This window comes from Emys orbicularis, chromosome 8 (genome assembly GCF_028017835.1).
Source record: "Emys orbicularis isolate rEmyOrb1 chromosome 8, rEmyOrb1.hap1, whole genome shotgun sequence".
Lineage (NCBI taxonomy): Eukaryota > Metazoa > Chordata > Testudines > Emydidae > Emys > Emys orbicularis.
The window spans coordinates 110,013,184-110,029,805 of record NC_088690.1 but is presented as its reverse complement, the minus strand read 5'-3'; positions in this window follow the sequence as shown (position 1 = coordinate 110,029,805).

The following is a 16,622-nucleotide window of genomic DNA, read 5'->3' as shown; positions in this document are numbered from 1 at the left end:
TATTCCAGGTGTCACAGCAAACATCTCCATAGAATATTTCCTCCTTAAACCCAGAAAGCTTTATTTGCAAACCCACAACTGACCAGTAGCTGCGATGAAAAGCTTAGGTTGGCTCTGTGCCTAGTTACGCACACACAAAGAAGAGGAGAATTCAGCTACAGTGGGGATATGTTGGAGTTCAATGGCAGGATTAGCTGATGGAGCTATATAATTGTGGGTCCACAGATAATATCCCTCCTCTGGCCCATCCTTGTCTTGTCTCCTAAAAGGTCCTCTCTTTTAGGTTATGGGGAGATCATCCCAACCCACATGCAACAGGAACACTCCATTCAGGAACTGCCACATGGCCAGGAGGTGGCAGGATCTTCCCTTGGGTAATCTCAACTAACTGGAGCATTAGCACACAATTTCTCCTGTTAGGTTCCTGAAGTGTGACACACAACATAATTACTCATCAGACATCTCAGCCTCATGATGTGAGGCACACAGTTACATGTGCAAGAGAGAATTTCCAAGGTTACCTGAGCTTTCTTCTGCAGGCTTTTCTTTTTCTTTACAAAGTGTATTTATATAGACACATTTCATAGTAGATGTGCAAGGAAGATTAAAATATCTAATTCACCTCACTAGGCACAGGCATTTAAAGCAACCTTATCCACTTGCCCATCTACTAAAAACCAAATTATATGAACTACCTCACTGACTGAGAACGCATGTGTCCCTGATATTTTGAACCAATTTTTCAATCAGCCTCCTTTTGTTGGTGCAAGCTGCACTCATGATACCTGTGCACTGGCAGGTGAGGTCCTGTGTCTCTAACTACCCAACTGAGAGTACAAGTCAGATACCTGGAGGCAGAAGTGCTACAATTTATGTATGCAAATCACTCTGTGGATGCAAAATTGTGGGCACGAGAACAGAAGCTGGGCCTCAGCCCTTTGGAAAACTGACTCTCTAGTATACAAATATGCAATAAAAACAAAACCGAAATGCATTCCCATTAAAGTGACAAGCAAAACAATGGAGAATGTGACCAAACGAGCCTTCCTCTATAAGGAGCAGTGTGGGCCTATTTTAAAAGGAAGGGTATTGCAAACCTGCCTCTGGTCTATAAATAAATGTTCAGGTACCTGCAAATTGTTATACCTGGATAAAAAAAAATTAAAAAGAGCACATCGCTGAGTGTCTTAGTCATTCTCATATTTTGAGTGGGTAGTTTTGTTCACATAAGTGTTTTTCCTTCATCCCCAGCTGTTCCTGCAGTGAAGTCATAATCTGTGTTTTCACTAGTGCAGCCTTTTGGCATGGCAATGGTAGGAATGCCACCACGACAGCATCACAGAATTAAGCAGAAGATAGCCTGTGAGAACGCAAACCTCTATGGACAAAGAGGTGAGTCACCCAATCAAAGCCCTGAAAAAAATCAATTATCTCTGCTCCAGGGACACCGAAATGCTTGACGCTGTCCCACTACAAACTGATTGAGAAACCTGCCTTAAGCAACCACGTAAGAGAGCAACAAAAATCTGCTGCTTATTGGAGATGGGTTTCCTAATAAAGGTGGAGGAGGATTGTACTGAAAGAGCTAGATGAGGTGGTTCTACCCTGTCTCTGTTTGTGTCTCCCTAAATATCTGCACTTGTAATTAGAGCAATTAGTAGTAGTTAATCCTTATTATTCGATTTGCACAGGTATTTAGACATCTAACTACTATTTGCTGCCATAATTAATTGCAGGTTTAAAAAAATGCAGACAAAAAAAATTATTTATGGATGCAAAATTTCTCCTGAAATGTGTGACACAATATAATTACTCTTCAGAACTTCTCAGCCTCATGATGTGAAACACACATTTACATGTGCAAGAGAGAATTTCCAAGGTTACCTGAGCTTTTGTCTGCAGGCTTTTATTTTCCTTTACAAAGTGTATGTGTATATATATATACACACACACACACACACACACACACACACACACACACACACACAGTATATCCACATTTTGCAGATGCAAAATATCATCCACAAAATGAAGGCCAGCCCTGGACAGCTGGCACAGTATGTCTGGGGATACTTTGGCATGGTCTCTTATGACCAGATTGTTTCGTGCTAAGTGGGGCCTCTTGTACTGATTTCACTGTATTGTCAGAGCTTCAATGACTTTGTTTCAGCTGTGTTCATCCCCCTCTCCCCCCTCCCACTGCACGTATTTTCCACCATTGTTTAAAGAAACTGAGTTTCTCTCGCATAAATGTTTCTCAGAAAGCAAATGTTAAGCTTTCATGCTCAAATATTTGAGCATGATTCGTACAAGATAGGAGAGTGGTTGACACTGCACAGAGAGAGAGTTCCCAGAACTCCTCGCTTGGCAGAGACAAGTCAGATCGGGATCTGAGCACACCTTCACAACTAGGATCATGCGTACACACATGCACTTCCTGTGATTGTGATGGGAGAAACCCTGCACCCAGCCAATAAATCTGACATTAGCTTCATTTGGCTAGGAACAATGAATGCCTTATGTTGCCCAGATATAAACCTTTTCCTGTGTTCCTAAGATTCCCTAAATCTGCTGCCTTTCCCTAAAATGTTCCTTCTCCCTGAGAGATTCAAAGCACCAATGGCGTCCTCAAGCTCTCCTCCTGATAATAACAGCCATAGTCTTGGAACAGAAACAATGCCATCTGATGTACATACCCAATCACAACCAGCCAACAAGCTGTACTAGAAGAGTCTATCTAGGGCTGAAGGGGTCTCCATGCTGATAAAACTCTTAGCCCCTACACTGAGAATAATAATAATACCACCACCTATTTGTTATATAGCACTTTTCATCAGTAGATCTCAAAGCCCTTTGCAACCTTTAATGTCTCTATCTTCATCACCCCTGGGGGTAGGGCAGGGTTATTGTCCCCATTGCACAGATCGGGGAACTAAGGCTCAGAGAATGTAAGTGAGTTGCCCAAGGTCACACAAACTCCATGGTTGGGCAGGGAATTGTACCCGGATCTCCCATATCCTAGACCAGTGATCCAAGCACCGGACCATCCTTCTCTCCCAAGAAAAGGAGAATGCCATCAAAATGGGTAGTTGTATAATATGGAAACCTGTTCCTTAAGAACTAGACTAAGGCCCATGTACACAGCTCACATAAGGGCTGCAGATGGTCACATGTAGACACTACTTGGGCAGCACAGAACCAGTGATTTAGAGAGGCCACTACCATTCCCTTGAGTCAGCCAGTTCTCCCAGCCCGAGTGCTCTGAGTCGGGGAGACAGGGCTAAGGAAACCTACCTCACGTTTAATTACAGTAATTTAGAACAGCGCAGACGATAAGTACTTCATGTGAGAAAAGATGTCACAGCACTAATACGGTAACTTGAAAGCTATTGGTTTGGGGTAGGGGGTCGTCTATAAAGAGACTGATCCTCTTGCCTATTTTGGCCTCAGTTCAGCAAAGGTCTTAATTTTAAGCATGTGCTTACATCCCACTGACTTCAATAGGACTTAAGCACATGCTTAGTGTGAAGCACCTATCTAAATACTTTTCTAAATCAGGCCGTAAGGATCCCCTTGTGCCAGAGAAGTTTCTGGACCTTTTATAGGCCGTACATGTTAACATAGTTTCCATTTATTTCTTTATGAAAGCCTCCACTTTGCATAATTTAAAAAGAACATAACTAAACTATCTATTTACAACCCATCGTACTCTTGGCCTTTTCAAATGTTAACATCTGCTTTAGCAAAGACAGATACACAACTTCATACATGTGCGTCCTACCCCCAATCAAACCCAAATGACACTCCTTGACAAACTCGAAGAGAATGGATCCGCAAGTCTTTTGTACATGCTTCCTAGCAAACAGGAAATGTACAAAACACACAGCGAGACACATGGTTCTACTTGATCTCTTCTACAATTACCCTTTAGACAGTGAGGTTTGGTTTGCGGTAAATCTTTTGCTGCCTTTGGCTTCAAGGTGCTTGTGTGTAACAGCCAATTATTAGGGTGAACGGGTGAGATAGCAGGCTATTGCATTTGTAAAAGGACTAGATTCAAATTCAGTCTCTTTCATAATGGTGGGGTTTGAGTATCAACTCAAACTCTAGGAGACCTTTGACTACCTCTCACAGTTCAGCAGCATGGCAGACTCTGCTTAGAGAGGACTGGAAGGAAGTGGTATTGCAGGTCTGAAAATGTACTGGCAGAGCACTCCAGGGAACACTGCTCAGTAGTTACCCGTAGAGTTGACTCTCCCCCTCAATTCCAGCGCTTCCAGGCTCTTGTCTGTAAAGAAGAGCCTGAGACATCTAAAAGCTGCTGGAAACAAGGAGGATGTGCCAGACTACCTACCTGTACTGGGGATGCTGCTACATAAGGAAAAGTGGAGGAAATAAATCTCCCTGAGGGACCAGAGCCACCAGTGGAAATGCAACTGCCAGCCACAAGCAGCATAGGCCTGTCCAAAGGAGAAGGGAACAGGTCAGTGTGTCTGGGGGAAAGTGAACCAAGTGGCAAAGGAATATTCAAGGGGAGAGGAGGAAGAGGATGACAAGGTAACAGGGAAGTATGTGCAAGGGGAGGAGGAGGAAAGAAAACCAGGTAGCAGAAGAGCCGGGGTCACGACTTGGCCCAAGTCCAAAGCAGAGCTCCTTGAGTAAACAGCATCTGTCATCCCTACCTCTGGGGCATCTTCCTGCACGTTTTCCTCTCCTAGCCACGGTGCTGCGCCGTAACGAAGGTGCTGGGCACAGGAGCACGTGTATGGAGACTGCGGCTTCTGTGCACTTCAGATTGGAAGGAAAGCGCATGGGTTTATATTTCGTTTCTCTTGCGATTTTTGAATCCAACAGCTGTTTGCCATTTGGCAAGAAGCACACTGAGTGCTGCTGGGTTGCCACCCTGGGCCTGTCCTGGCCTCCGAGTCAGGCCCAACAGAGCTGATACCATATGCACTCTGGTTGGACCTTGGTATCCACACTGCTTCAGCTATCCAGTATGGAAGAATGCTGGGCACGCGGCAGTTCCCCTGGACATCAGTGAGAGCCAAGGGTGGCCAGCACTTTGGAAAATCAGGTCACTTATTAGGAGCCTAAGGGCTTTTCTACAAACAAAAGTTGCACCATTTTAACTATATCAGTGTAATTAAAGCGGTACGATCCCCTAGGGTGCCTGCAGTTTTACTAATATAAAGGTGTTTTGTACTAGAATGTGCCTGTCACGTTCTGGGGTGCAATCCAAACCAGGGAGGGGTTGCTTCATCGCCTGGCCTGTAACCCCGAGTGTCTCAAAATGCTCTGCTGCTGTGGTTCTCTTGCCTGGATGCTTCCAGCCAGCAGACAAGCTGGCAGAATCCTGAGTGTCTCTGTATTATGCAGCCCTGGTGCAGTGCTCTGACCCCAGCAGCCTACCTACAACGCAACCACCCCGCTCTAGTCTCGGTCACCCAGTTACCTTCTGCAGGGGTGACCCCAACCCACTTCCAGTCCCAAATTTTCCCAAAGCTGTGTGCTCTGCAGTGCCCAGCTCTCTCCTGGACCAGAGAGATATTAAGGTTCATTTGTTCCTTTAAAAATACAATACTCAGCAGCTTGCCACATTACCTGGAGTTAGCATTCACTTTAAATCAAACACAGCACTGAGCTGGCTTAGATAAAAGTAAAACAAGTTTATTAACAAAAGGAAAGAGGATTTTAAACAAGTTCAGGTACAAAGGATAGAGTTAGAAACAGCTATCAGCAAATCAAAGTGAACAATGCTTTCTAGAGGCAAAGACTTAACAGAACAAACTACAGCCTTTGTTCAAGATAGTTTCCTTATCAATGTACCTTCCAGCAAGATGGCTAACCAATCCCTCTGGTCAGGCTCTCCCATAAAGTCCGAAGGGCTCAGTTCCTTTGTCTTCTTGGGTGAAAGGTAACTTGGGGTTCTCTGCCCCTCTCTTCATAGTCCAGTGAACCTTTGACATGGATTCTTCTGAGACGTACCCCCCCAAAATAAAGTTCATTCAAGCTGTGAGGAAGGCGACATGGAGTCTCCCAGTGAAGGAAGTTTCAAGCTAGTTTCTTCCTCTACTGGTGTTTGCTGAAATGCAAATTGATCTGTTTCCTCCTCTCTCTTTGCTGTCTCGCTGGTCCTGTTTACCTTCTATGTAATTTGCACTCCCATTGTCTCAAAGTACTTCGGAAATTCGTTGGCAACAGCAGAACCACATTCCTTTGTCTAGGGTGGAGTAACTTTAGCACTGCCTGGCAGACGTGCTTTGATAACAATTTCCAATGTCTGTCATTTTGAATTTGTCCTCCATATATACACCATGTAATAATATTAATGATCAGTGTTATTAGCTTTCTACGGATATCTTACATGACATCATTTAGATACACGTTATGACATTAGTGAGTTGGGGTACACAGAACTGATCTGGGCATAAGTTTCAGCTGGCCTGACATCAGTGATTCTCTTGTACTGGGATGCAGTTATGGTCACACTGCCATTAACTGATTTTTCATTTCACTGGCAATCATGAAAAATTCTCCTCACCCCCCCCCCCCCAGCAGTTTGTTTTGGGTCAAATGAAATGTTTCATTTTCAGGCATTTTTAACTTTTGGTTTTGTTCTGTTTTGTTTTACATAAAAGCAAAGGAAATTTTGGAAACGAAGGGCTAACTCCACAAAATGGAAGTGGTGTTGGCTGTGGTGCCCCATCTCGGCCTCGGTGAGTGCCTGAACCACTGGGCTATTGGCTTTTCTGGATGGGTCACTCTCAATCCCTCCTGCTAGAGCGATGCCACTTTATATAAATAATTACATATCCTTTGGGAGATGGAGAGAGAGACAAAGTAGGACTCTGTTGCCTGCTGGCTAGGGTGCTCACCTGGGGGGAGGGGAGGGACACCTGGGTTCCAGTGCCTACTCCCCTGACTATTCAATTATTAATACCCACCCCGAGCAGCCAATAGCCTAGAGGCTGGGGCACACACCGAGAGGAGGGATTTGTTTCAAATCTACACAAATTCACTAAATGTTTCGGTCAAGGCAAATCTGCATTTTTTGTTGAAAAAAATAAAGTTTTGGACAGAACATTTCACCCAGCTGTACTTTATCTGGGTATGGCTACTCCCTTACAGAAAGGGGAATAAACTATACAGTTATAAGGCATCTTTATGCTGATATAACTATATCCACATTAGGGGTTTTCCTACTATAACTATTTTGGTAAAAATCACACCCCTCACCAATGTCGTTTTTTATACCAGTACAAAATGTGTGTGTAGACCAGGCCAATATAAAAATTTTGGTTTAAGACACTTCCTTACCTCTTCAAAGGAAGCGATAGTAATGACGTTCTATTTAAATAAGAGCCAAGCTGTTTAAAAAAATTGTTAATGAACTAATGAAACTCAAATGACAAGAAATGATAGACAGTGTTTAAGACCACTTGAAGAGGAGAATGAAGAGTTATTTTCAAGGTACTTAAAAAGATAACTAAAGGAAAGTAAAAACAAACTAAAATCTAAAATACATGACAATGTCTCTTTAAATAATTTAACAGGATGTTATCAAAGTTAGCTGGCAAAATACTATGAGCTAATCTATTGTGTGTCTGAGTGCAGGTGGGATGTAAAATTGGTGAAAATATGGCAGCAAATATCAAACATATAACAAGCCGAAAGACAGAGTCCCTTGTTTAACTCTCCACAGTCCCATTACCATCACCAGTCCGACAAGAAGATCAGAAAGGAATACAACAGTAACCTAAAGGGCCTTCTGCATCCTGTCAAGGTAAATGTCTCTCACAGAATAGTACATTTATCTTCAAATCACCTTAAAAAAAAAATCAACCAAGTCATTTTTGCTCTTCTCTGGTGAAGGAATCAGTTGTCCATGGATTATTTAAGTTAGTTGACAATTTTATCAAAGCCTTCTCTCCAGGAAAAAGAAATAATGTATCTTTAAATGCCTCTAGCTACAAGACAAAGATTTATGGTTTACTCACTTGTAAATACCATTCTTCATAACTGATCCCCAGGAGAGTTTGAGGATGCTCGATAACCTTTCTCCAGGGAATGCAAGTGAAACCATCAGTGCTATTAGAAATCCAGTTTACTCATCAAGCTAAGAGTGCCAGGTCCAGAAACTGACATCAGCAATGTCGTTCCCTCTCTCCTGTATCTGCAAGTTTTTGTTAATGACGGTGGTATTGTGATGATGCATTCTCACAGCCAACGCTGAACTGTAAAAGAATGTAGAGAGTTTTACAAGCCAAATTCCACTGAGCTGGCCTTGAGGACACAGCAGGGAAGATCCAGTGTGCACTTTGGGCTCTGCAGGATTACTACTAGAGAAGCTCTTTCACCTTGAACTAAAAGAAATACTAAAAATTTGTACTGAAATGGGACAGTGGCAGGGAAGATAAGAGAGGAAACCACCTCTGCTATGAAATCAATGACAGATTTTGCAACATAAGCAGCAACATCACCAGGATTCCCATTACCAGGGCCCTCGGGGGAGGGGCAAGGCGGAAATCACAATTTCATAGACTGAGCAGAAATTGAAAAATTAGCCCAATACCATGATTTTTCCAACAGTGAGGGGACAGAAGCAGGCACCTCTGTGCACAAATCCAGTGCAGCTAGTAGCCCCACCCTCCACCACGGCCAAAAAAACTGCTGCTCCGACATGGTGCTGCCGTGAATTATGAGCCACACTAAGCAAGAGACTGGTGCACTGCCTCTTCGCTGTTGGAAAAATTGCAGCCGTTGGGAGACAACTCAGCAGCCAGTTTTATGCAAGGAATGCAGCGGTGACCTTTCGCTAACTGCATCCCGTACATATCCCATTGTAGCCTTTGATTAATTGAGGTTGCAAAAATGCACATGTCACTAATACCAGGTTCTTTTCCTCAGGCAGCTACTTGAGATTTGTTATAGGAAATGAGATTGGTGAGTCACATACATAGAGACATGAAGACTGTATTTTGGTAGTAAATAAAGCCACTATGTCTCTATGTACATGACTCACCAATTGAAACCATAGAAAAGATAGATAAATATAGCAAAACGGCCTCCTTCATTGCTCATACTCCAAACCTTACGGAGACCATCAGAAGAGAAGATGCAAAGAATATGAAGTGGAGAAGCACCATAAGTGGGAATTATGATTAGGTTTCCTCTCTCCTGTCATCCTAATGTCCCAACTAGGGGTTGATCTAACAAGCTTTTATTACAACCCTTTTCCTTATGTTCCCACATCCCTGGGACCGTATCTGCTTAGGTCTCAACCTCTTGCCCATGTTTGTCATTCCAGGGGACCATAATTAGGGTTCCGACTGCTCATGTAAAACTATTCGCAGCAATACATTTCCCAACCATTTTAAGATGTAAATGTGGCTGCTTCATGGCTACATGTACCAAAACGCCTCTAAAATAAATCTAATTTAATCTCCAACTGCTATTTTGTAGTTTCTGTGTTTATTACAAGATACCAGTTGCTAACTCTTATAACCATAAGCACTGAGCCTAATTATTCAAATTTTATGCTAACTGCTAGTCCCTGTTAGGCCTCAAGCTTAGTGTAATGCCTGTTCCAAATACTTTTACATCTTATTGTCCCCTATTTGCATTATAACTTTAATGGCTGTTATTATTCTGTCCTTAAACAACGTACAGGTTTCAGAGTAGCAGCCGTGTTAGTCTGTATCCGGAAAAAGAACAGGAGTACTTGTGGCACCTTAGAGACTAACAAATTTATTAGAGCATAAGCTTTCGTGGACTACAGCCCACTTCTTCGGATGTTTTTCCTAACATCTAGATTATAGTTTGACCCTAGTTGTGGTCCTCCAAGATCCGGTCAGGGGTAAAGGTCGACACTGTGAAATTCGCTACTTTATCCATGACACTATCATGATTTTTCTTAAACCTGTACTTGTCTCAGGCCTTACCCATTACTAACATAAAACCAAAACAGGGAATTGAATGAGGAGGGTTAGCGGATGATGCTGTTGCCAGATATATTAGTGGAAACCTGCTCAGTTGAGGCTGAAAGGCATGCCCCAAATACAACACACTGGCTGGATGCTGCAGAAGAAATAGAGCTAACACCAATGACAGTGCCCAATGTAAATGAGTTTTCCCATTGGCTGATGGGAGTTTCGCATCTGCCCTACCCCCACCACACATCTCAAACAATCACCCTTGGATCTTTTTAAAAGCCACAGTTAGGTTCATCATACAACATAATAACCCTAACTGTAAATAGGGTGACCAGACAGAAAGTGTGAAAAATCGGGACGGGGGTGGGGGGTAATAGGAGCCTCTATAAGAAAAAGACCAAAAATCGGGACTGTCCCTATAAAATTGGGACATCTGGTCATCCTAACTGTAAAGGGAATGACACTTAAAAGCCATTCAAGTGTGAATTCACAAACAATGTTGGGCCAAATCATTCCTGGGGGGAGGGATAGCTCAGTGGTTTGAGCATTGGCCTGCTAAACCCAGGGTTGTGAGTTCAATCCTTAAAGGGGCCATTTAGCAATCTGGGGCAAAAATCTGTCTGCGGATTGGTCCTGCTTTGAGCAGGGGGTTGGACTAGATGATCTCCTGAGGTCCCTTCCAACCCTGATATTCTATGATTCTAGTGTAACAACACTAGAAGTTAATGAACTGATTCTGGTGCATATCCTGTGGGTGGATTTCTTTAAAGCCACTATTTCTGATTATCTCCAGGATCTATTGCAGTTATATACCTATTTATTGTGCTTTTGCATATTTACAGTAATACCACAAACTGTGTCCTAAGAGCAGTATACATGGATGGACACAAGACATACAGCCTATACCCAGCACAATGGAAAAATTCTGCGATACTGATGTTGCAAATTTGAAAATGTAGTGATTTTAGTGCCCCAATCAACAGTGCCGTGTTTGTCTGTATATTTGAGAAACAAACAGCAGCAGCACACTCCCGCAGACACACGAGGGTCAACTGAAGAACGACTGCCTGCACAGCAGTCCAAATTCCTGCAAGATGTGTTCCCATTACTCGCTTCAAAATATGCTCCTGGGAGACTGGTCCCCAATTAGTTGCCTGCAGATTAACCTTTATTTAAAATGAACAGATGGATGCTGGGTACAATTCTAGTTCCAGGTTAACTTTAACCTAGACAGAAAAACCTCAGGGCTAGTTTCTCTGCTTTGCACCATGCCACAGGTGTATTTTACCCCTAAGGCAGAGATATCCTGTTCCCATGAGAATCACCCTAGTGTAAAAAAGTGACCCCTCAGGTGGCCTGGAGCTGCTGACAAAGAAGATCTTAAGCCACTCCCCACCTCGCTTCTGGTAGCACAGCAGTGTGGCTGTTAAATGGGGCTGCTACGTCATGCAGATCTCTGGCTCTGTTTCCAGTCTCTTAGAAGCCCAACATTCAAGCTGCTATACCTCCGTGCAAAGGGACAGCCTGCCCACAGCATCAGCAAGATCAGGGCAGTGCAAAGGTGCGCTTCATGCCTCCTTTGCATCCATTCCTGCCTGATTCACACACTGTGCAGTTTGGTCAGAGCCAAGGATCTGGCCCTCCCCCTCTCTCCAGTGGTTTATGCTCGCTGTGAATTTTCAAATGAGGCACAGAGATAACATCCACACTTTGCTATAGGAAATAGATCAGACTGTCATGACAATTGGTTTGAAATAGAAATGGATGTGAGCCTTCCTATTCAAACTCCCTCAAAGTTCCAGGAGGTCCTGACCCAGGATTACAGTTCCTAGTACCCATCTTAGATGGGAACTTTGTGAGTCAGGCACACCTAAGACAGACGCAAATAGCTCCATAGCTTTAAGGGGCTCAGATCCGGTGTTCCAATTTCCAAGCCATCTCTAACTTATGGTAACATTAAATCCCACCCGTAAGCATCCATCTGTTATTTTTAGTCACCCAGCACAGAGTAGAATATTTACGGGGTGATTTATGATTCTATTTATTTTACATACCTCAGAACAGAATGTGCAAATAGCTAAATATTTTTAAACTAACAGTTCAACAGTTCCCATGTGCCTGCCAACATCTGCATCCCTCTCACCCACACAGAAGAAAGGCTCCAGGTTTTTAAGTAAAAAAATGAAGTTTTAAATAATCATGTTTCCAAGAAAATTATTTCTGGTGGGAGATAACTCGCCCTTTAACGAAAACAAAAACAAAACCACCACCCCTTAAGGATAATGCGATGAAGGGTTGAAAAAAATTCTTAAACTCCAAAAATAAGAAATAAATCAATCTATAAATAAAGGTCAAAAATGTTTGACGCTTACCCAAGTGTAAATACCATCTGCAATAAGTGATGTTCAGGGGAACTGGGGATACCAGTGACCTTTCACCACACAAGAGGCAATAAATGATGCCTAAAACCCGGGGAGGCAAAGGTCTCAGAGCATGAAAAAGGACACACATACACTAATCTGCCTGTCCAGTTGCACATGCTTGTTTATTTCCACTCATCTCTCTGCCACAGAGGAACTGCAAAACTGAAGCGTGGGTGAGGGCAAGTTCCTGGTGCTGGTAATGTTGTGATTCATGCACTGAATAAGGGCAAGTCTACACTATAAAATTAAGTCGACCTAAGTTACATCGACATACAGTCACTGCCGTAATTAAATCGCTTTGGCACGTCCACACTACGCTCCCTCTGTCAGCTGTGCACGTCCTCTGTTGGTAGTGCAGGAGCACTTGCACCAATTTAACTGTCAGTGTGGAGCATTGTGGGATGGCTTCTGAAAGGCAGCAACAGTCAATGTAAGCAGGGCCGGCTCTGGCTTTTTTGCCGCCCTAGGCAAAAAAGCCACCGGCCGCCCCCCCACCCCCCATTGCGGCAGGGGAGGGCGCCGAGCCTGGCCGCGGGCCCGCAGTCCCCGACCGGCTGGAGCGCCGGGCGGAGAGCCCGGCCGGGGCTCTCCGCTCTCCCCGGCGGCCAGAGCGCCAGGAGCAGGGCGGAGAGCCCAGCCGCGGCTCTCCACTCTCCCCGACCGGCCGCGGCCCTCCCCCTGGGGCTCCGGCCGCGGCTCTCCACTCTCCCCGACCGGCCGGAGCCCCAGGGGGAGGGCGGCGAGCCCAGTCGTGGCCCCGCTCTTGGGCCAGAGCGCCCCGCCGCGCCACCCCCCTCCAGGCGCCGCCCCAAGCACATGCTTGGTGGGCTGGTGCCTGGAGCCGGCCCTGAATGTAAGCAAGTACATCAACCTAAGCACTATGCCTCTCACAGAGGTGGAGTTATTAAGTTGGTGCAGTGGGCGACTTACATCAGTGGGAGCTACATTTTAGTGTGGAGGCTTACTGAGTTTTATGTCAACCTAACTCTGTAGCGTAGACTAGGCCCAAGCCCATCCAGATTGGCAAGTTATTTTAGGTGCCTGTACATGAACGCAAGAAGCCTGGGAAACAAGCAGGAAGAATTGGAAGTCCTGGCATAGTCAAGGAACTATGATGTGACTGGAATAACAGACTTGGTGGGGTAACTCACGTGACTGGAGTACTGTCATGGAGGAGTATAAACTGTTCAGGAAGGACAGGAGGGGGAGAAAAGGTGGAGGAGTTGCACTGCATGTAAGGGAGAAGTATGATTGCTCAGAACTCCAGTATGAAACTGGAGAAAATCCTGTTGAGAGTCTTTGGGTTAAGTTTAGAGGTGAGAGCAACACGGGTGATGTCGTAGTGGGCATCTGCTATAGACCACCAGACCAGGATGATGAGGTAGACAAGGCTTTCTTCAAACAACTAACAGAAGTTGCCAAATCACAGGCCCTGGCATCTGCTGGGAGAGCAATACAGCAATTCACAGATAATCCAGGAAGTTTTTAGAGAGTGTTGGGGACACCTTCCTGGTCCAAGTGCTGGAGGAACCAACTAGGGGCCGTGCTCCTCTTGACCTGCTGCTCACAAACAGGGACGAATTGGTAGGGGAAGTAGAAGTGGGTGGCAACCTGGGCAGCAGTGACCATGAGATGGTCGAGTTCAGGATCCTGGCAAAAGGAAGAAAGGAGAGCAGCATAATATGGACCCTGGACTTCAGAAAAGCAGACTTTGACTCCCTCAGGAAACTGATGGGCAGGATCCCCTGGGAGGCTAATATGAGGGGGAAAGGAGTCCAGGAGAGCTGGCTGTATTTTAAAGAAGCCTTATTGAGGGCGCAGGAACAAACCATCCTGATGTGCAGAAAGAATAGCAAATATGGCAGGCGACCAGCTTGGCTTAACAGAGAAATCTTTGGTGAGCTTAAACACAAAAAGGAAGCTTATAAGAAGTGGAAACTTGGACAGATGACTAGGGATGAGTATAAAAATATTGCTCGAGCATGCAGGGATGTAATCAGGAAGGCCAAACCACAATTGGAGTTGCAGCTAGCAAGGGATGTGAAGGGTAACAAGAAGGGTTTCTACATGTACGTTAGCAACAAGAAGGTCAGGGAAAATGTGGGACCCTTACTGAATGGGGGAAGCAACCTAGTGATAGATGATGTAGAAAAAGCTGAAGTACTCAATGTTTTTTTTGCCTCGGTCTTCACAGACAAGGTCAGCTCCCAGACTGCTGCATTGGACAGCACAGTATGGGGAGGAAGTGAGCAGCCCTCAGTGGTGAAAGAACAGGTTAAGGACTATTTAGAAAAGCTGTACATGCACAAGTCCATGGGTCCGGATCTAATGCATCTGAGGGTGCTGAGGGAGTTGGCTGATGTGATTACACTGCTCTACAGCCAAAATGCTTCTGAAATAAATGTAGTCAAACTTTACTAATTCTGGGTCACTGAGAACGAAAATGATGCTTAAAATTGTTGATTGGCTCTAGTTTTCAAGATATGCTATTGGGTCAGTATATACGACCCTTGACTTGGGAATGGCGGCGGATAAGTGTTATAAAGGGAAGGGATCTCAATTTAAACCAGAAATGACTAAAATACATCTTTGACTGGATCTATGAATAAATCTATGACTGGGTTTGGACAGTACTTGCTTTTTAGGCAAAACAATGAATGATGCAATCTGAAGCTGGTATTGCGTCATACATGATATGAATTGCATCATGTTATTCCTAGAAGTCATGGATGATGCAATCATAACGAAGCTTACATCACTCTGCTGAACAAATTGCCCTATATCAGCTCTAGAAATCATACAGTGTCGTGCTCTCTTATTTGTCAGTGTTTGATTTTGCAAAGGGACACATTTCTGTTTAGCCAAAGTGAGCAGAGATGCCTCGTACTTGTGTGAACAGTGCAGATAACTTCTGCTATGTTTGTGGTGAAGTGACTTTTGCATCACAAAAGCGCAGTATAACCACTATGGTTAAGAAAGCCTATCACCTTTATTTTGGCTGCAAAATTGGAGATCAGGACAAGAGGTGGGCCCCACACATATGCTGCAACACTTGTGCAACAAATCTTCGCCAGTGGTTGAACAGGAAAAGGAAATCTATGCCTTTTGCAGTGTCAATGATTTGGAGAGAGCCAACAGATCATACCAGCAATTGTTACTTCTGCATGGTGCCTCCAGTTGGGAAAGGTGTGTCAAAGAAGAAAAAGTGGACTGTGCATTATCCAAACATTCCATCAGCTATACGCCCCACGGAGAAGGACTGCCGGTTCCTGATGCACCAGAATCATTCTCACTTGAGTCAGACGAGGAAGAGGAAGAGGATGAAACTTCTGGTCCTGAACCATCAATGTCACAGGACCCACATTTTCTCCCATCCTCCTCCTCTGAACCACACCTCATAACACAAGGTGAACTGAATGACCTTGTCAGGGATTTGGAACTACCCAAGAGTAAGGCAGAGCTGTTGGGCTCCAGACTACAGCAGTGGAATCTCCTGGCAGGTGATGTTAGGGTTTCCATGTTCCGTGACCGTCAAAAGGATCTTGTCCCATTCTTCTTCATGGAAGGTGATCTTGTAGCCTGCAACAACATCGATGGTGTGATGGCAGCCCTCAACATGGTTCACGATCCAGATGAGTGGAGACTGTTCATTGATTCATCGAAGATGAGTCTTAAAGCTGTTTTACTGCATAATGGCAATGTTTTGCCATCAATTCCAGTTGGTCATGCAGTCCATATGAAGGAAACCTATGACAACATGAAACAACTTTTGAGGTGCATAAACTATGACCAACATCAGTGGCAGCTTTGTGGCGATTTGAAGGTTGTTGCTCTCTTGCTTGGTCTGCAGACTGGATACACAAAGTACTGCTGTTTTCTCTGCGAATGGGATAGTCGTGCAAGAGATTCCCACTACATCAAGAAAGATTGGCCATTCCGACAGTCATTGGAGCCTGGGAGGAAAAGCGTTCAGCATCCACCACTTGTTGAATCAAGGAAGATTTTGTTACCACCCTTACACATCAAGCTGGGTCTGATGAAGAACTTTGTCAAGGCCATTGACAAAACACAAGCAGCTTTCAAGTACCTCCGTGGAAAATTTCCAAGGTTAAGTGAAGCTAAGATAAAGGAAGGTGTCTTTGTTGGTCCTCAGATTCGTGAACTTCTTCGAGATGATGCATTTGACCATGCACTGCGTGGCAAGGAAAAGACGGCATGGAAAGCCTTCCAGTTAGTGGCAATAAATTTTCTCGGAAACAACAAG